The 5,000-nt window shown below is 51.7% G+C and overlaps 1 protein-coding gene across 3 annotated transcripts in view; it reads left to right on the top strand.

Annotated features, from left to right (window-relative positions):
• plxna4 (plexin A4) overlaps positions 1-5,000 on the top strand; it is a 240,052-nt gene that overhangs the window by 63,090 nt on the left and 171,962 nt on the right. The gene's annotated exons all lie outside the window — the stretch shown is intronic.

Below are 5,000 nucleotides of genomic sequence, written 5' to 3'. Positions count from 1 at the left end.
CCTCCAGGTCTGCCTCCAGGTTTGTAGTCTCTTAACGAACTCATGCCAGGCCCTACGGGACTCCCCCTAGCAGTGGTGAAGAACCAGCTGTGTGCACACAGAGACGAGGTGGAAAAAGGGAAGGAGAAGAGAGCTGATCAATAGCCTGGAGAATGTGTGTGTCCAAACACGTCTCCCAGCTGCACTGATGATGGCACAGCCTCCTGCAGGAGACAAGTAATTCAGCAGCGATGGGACAAACACTGTCATATCACAAGAGCATCTGTCATCCAGGGAAGAGCTGCGGTTGACAGTAGCCAGCTTGATTTGATCATTTTTGGACAGAGGGAGGGAGGAGAGAGATGTATGGGTGTCCATGCGGATCTCCTACCTTAGAGTAGCTGTATAGTTGTTCAGACTTGAGGCTGTGTGATTTGTGGGTTTGTGCCTCGATGGTGGTCACAAATTATAAGTCTCATGCCTCACCTCATGGACAAACACACACACACACACACACACATCCCTTAGGGTCAACAAACCCATTTAGGCTCAAGAGGAGTCGCTCTGCTTAATAAATCCTCTGGAAGAGAAACCTCTCCTTGTGTGTGTCTGTTTTTCTTCATCTCGGCTGTCCATCAGCCCGGTGCCTGATCTCTATCTCATCTGTCTGGATCCACAAAACCCCATCCATCCATCCATCCAGCCTCTGACCACCTCGTCCCTCCTAACCAATCCCTCACCAATACCCCCTCCCCCCTCTCCAATCTTCCTCTCCTGGAATCTCCCATCATCTTCATCATCATCACCCTCCATAACAGAGGCAGTGGCAGCCATGTCTGATGTGGTTGTGGACCCTGGAGTTGGGCTGTGGTCCTATCGCTCACGGCACCACAGTTCCCCCTACTGTGGGGTTGTTCCTCTGGCTCAGCCTCTGAGTGCTGTCAGGAATGTGGGCTTAACCGCATGGAAACATTTCCTCTGCCTCTGGATGAGGGAGGAGATGGAGAAAGGTGCTTTGTGGTTTATAGTTTGTTATAAGGCATCAGAAGTCATTAGAGGACAGGCAGTTTCTCTTCAGCTGCTGGTGATGGTGATGGCTGTATTTTACGGTAAATGTATAAATGGATTGGCTGATAGCAATGACTCATGCGAGTGTTATTTGCTCTGTGATGCAGCAAAGCTCATCCATGATGCGGCTGAAGTCATCCCCATGGTGACCGGCATCCCTCTGCTCATTTATTCCAAAAGGTCCTGCCAGTCAGAGTGCCCTTTGCCTGTCCCTGCAAACTGCACTTATTAAGGTGTTGCACCAGTGGAGCTAATAATATCACAGCCCCGCGCTGAGCTAAAGGATCTCAGAACCCATTAGTGTAGAACCGTCAGTGACTAGCCCTGATACTATTCAGCACAAGAATAGTATCAAATGATCAGTCTACCATACGCAGAGTACGCTATGCGCTTAGCCGGCTTATAATTCTTCAGTACATTTGTTCCTTGGTTCATGGACGCCGGCTTAAGGCATGCTGGTTGCTATAGCCCAGGGGAGTCCCAGTGTTCTAGTTTCGGTCATCGGTCATCGGACATGTTGTTCCAGAGAGGGTCCCGTAGCACTTTTTCTCTAACGTCGCAGTCGGCAGCTAGTGTCTACTGTCGGTTGTCACTTCGGTGACAGCAGGTGATTCGGTAACCTTGAGTTGGGAAACGAATGCGAATCGTAACCGTGCTCTGCCAACCGCTGGTCAAACTTGTTTGCTCCTTCCCTCCCTGTTGTCCTCCTAACTGAGGAGGCTGGGCCATTTTTCCATATTTATGAACATCGAAAGCGGCAAAAGTCTCGGGAGAACAATTAATAGTTTGCGAAAAGGGAAAGGCGGTGCACCAGCGTTTACTGCACCTCAGAGAAATCGCCTGTCTTAATGGCTCGCGCTTGAATGCGCGAGTAGGCCCTGCTTAATTTGGGAGACGGATCTACAAACCGATTCTATTGTGTGCCCAGCTCCGGCCTTACCCGCTCTGGTCTTCCTCTCCATCTCCGCGAGCTGCCAGGGGCACCATAAATCAGTCCTCTGACGGCTCCTGGCATGTTTGGCCGGTGTTAAATGAGTGGACGGAACAACAAGCAGAGGCTGTAAACCCAAGCAGGGCAGAGAACGTGCTGTCAGGCTGCGGGTAGCAGCAATGCCCTTATTGTTATTACTCACGCCATCGCCTGCAGCTAATTAGAGCAGGAGGAGTGGGAGGGCCCGGCATTGCCTTGCCTGGCACTAACCAGCCTCTAGTGTCGCCCGCTGCTTACACAAACATAAACATGGCTTACCCTCATGGAGGTGTTGCCATGGGCTGCTGGCAGGGTGCCTGGAGTGGGGTACGGGGGACTGAGTGTGACCCTCACCTCTGGACAGAACTCCCCTAAATGCAGATACTCTGAGCCAGGAGCTGTGATCCATCCTCTGACCCCTCTCCTGTGCAGTGCCCTTAGTGGAGTGGAGGTTGGTTAGATGGCGCGGCTGAGTGTTGCTGTGATGCTGCGGGGAGGACGGGGTTTCTGTACGGGTGATGCCCTTGCAAACTAAGCAGCTTGAAGCTAGCCCTGTCCAGAGGTGTGGACCGACATCCCTCCCTCCCTCTCTCCCTCTGTTTACATCTCAGTCTCTCTCTCACTCTCTCATTTCTCCCCTCGGCAGGATGGAGGGAGGTGTGAAGTGGGGCTCATTAACCCCGAGACACACTCAGTCGCTCACCCCGCCCCAACTTGTTAGATCCACAACACCATGCCTGCTGGTACAGACCCCTGTGTGTGTGTGTGTTTGTGTGTATGTGTGTGTGTGTGTGTTTACATGTGTGTTTATGTTTGTGTGTTTTATCAAGCGTCAGCGCTCTCCATGTACCTCCATGTACCTGTGCATACGTTCCTTGCGCAGTGTGTTTGCACGGAGCTCAGGATGCTGTAGCCCATCTGTCTCCTTCAGGCGGAACAAGACCGACTGCTGTTCCCTCGCTCTCGACTAACTGCAGTACAGGGCGCCCTATTGTACCAGCACTCCACACTGTTGTACTGCAGCATTCTCTGCGCTGCAGTGGATTACCGCCTTGCAGTATATGAGCACAGAGCTGTAATTTTTTTCCTTTTTTTGCTGGGCTGGGCTGGGCTGGGCTGAGCTGAGCTGTACCTTTACGCTGTGCAGCATTGAATAGAGCTGAAGCCCCCGGTTCCTGCACACCACCCCACTGGGAAGCGAGGGAGTAGCGAGGTAGCGAGCATAAGAAAGTTAGCGGTGTTGTGTTTTAGCCTGCAGCCATCACACCACACCAGCACACACCAGATCGCACCCTCTCTCTCTTTCTCTCTCTCTCTCTCTCTCTCTCTCTCTCTCTCTGTCTCTCTCTCTGTCTCTCTCTCTCACACACACACACACACACACACACACACACACACACACACACACACACACACACCGTTTCTCTTTATTTCTCTCTCACACACATACACACACACACTCACACATACACACAAACACTACCACCGTTTTTTTTTTTTTGTCTCGCTTGTTTTAAAATACTGCAGGAGCCATAGTAACGGCAATTACGAATGAGTAAAAAAACTATATATAAATAAACGTGAGGCGGTGTGTTGTTGGTGGAGGGACGTGTCGGCTCTTCCGGCTGTGTGACTTTCCAGCTCCAGTGGCTGTCCGTTTCCATTTGGCCCCGCGGCTCTCCTGTGCAGGGGAGGGAGGCTGAGGCAAGGGCCTGGGCCACGGAGCAGCGGGGCTGTTTACAGCTGCAGAGAGGGGAAATCAGCCTAATGATCTCACCTCACTGACTCCACCACCGGCTCCCCACAGACTCACCATGGAGAGAGGGTAAGGAAAGAGAGAGAGAGAGGGAGAGAGGGAGGGAGGGAGGGAGGCAGGGAGGGAGAACAGATAGAGAGAGAGTGAAAGAGAGGGTGAGGGAAGGAGGGAGGGAGGGAGGGAGGCAGAGAGGTGGGAGAACAGATCGAGAGAGAGAGAGAAAGAGAGGGAGGGTGAGGGAGGTGAGGATGGAGAGAGAGAGAGTTAGGGAGGTGGGGATGGAGATAGAGAGAGAGAGAGAGGGGGGAGAGTTAGAGAGGTGGGGAAGGAGATAGAGAGAGAGAGAGAGAGTTAGGGAGGTGGGAAAGGGGAAGATGGAGAGGATGAGGGAGCGGAAGCAGCAGCAGCAGCAGCAGCAGCAGCAGAGGGGATAGAGGCTCGTGAATCTCTGCTCCCTCCTCTAACGCTGCACCTGATCCCTGTGTTAGTTTAGCAGAGAGAAGCTTCCTCACGTCACACTCTCACCGGGGAGGGAGCCACCGAGAGAGGAAAAGTGAGAGAGAGAGAGAGAGAGAGAGAGAGAGAGAGAGAGAGAGAGAGAGAGAGAGCTCCCTTCCCTCCCTCTCTATCTCGACAAATAAACAACCTTGCCCAGGCTGATGTGAATTATTCAGAATTGTCAGCTGTGGCGCTACAGAAAACAGCCAACAAATAACAAATTACACCATCAGGCCCACTGGAGTGGAATTGACGGAGCTTTGGCTGGGGCATCAGGCGCGGGCGGAGGCAGCCTGTAAATTAAAGGCATGTAAATCTGTCTTTAGCTCCATTACAGGAAACACATGTTTTTTTCTCTCCGGTAAAAGCTGTCAAATTAAGTCAAATATACTCCGGGAAAAGTTAACCTTTGATTAGAATCGCGACAAATATTTTCTCATTAATAAACTCGGTGCTGGGAGTCGTTGGGAGGATTTATGGAGCACAGAGACTTGCTTGCAGAGCAGCTGGACTTGAATTGTATGGCAGTGTTTAGTGGGCATACAGAATCTGAAGTCATTTGCGCATTGGTGTGTGTGTGTGTGTGTGTGTGTGTGTGTGTGTGCGTGTGTGTGTGTGTGTATGTGTGTGTGTGTGTGTATGTGTGTGTGTGTATCAAGTGCATTCCGCAAGGAGGTTCTGCACCTGCACCTGTTGTTGACAAGGCAAAGAGAGAGAAAGACAGAGAAA

This window comes from Clupea harengus, chromosome 16 (genome assembly GCF_900700415.2).
Source record: "Clupea harengus chromosome 16, Ch_v2.0.2, whole genome shotgun sequence".
NCBI classification, from domain to species: domain Eukaryota; kingdom Metazoa; phylum Chordata; class Actinopteri; order Clupeiformes; family Clupeidae; genus Clupea; species Clupea harengus.
Note: the sequence above shows the minus strand (reverse complement) of the source record. Positions and strands in the feature narration are given on the sequence as shown.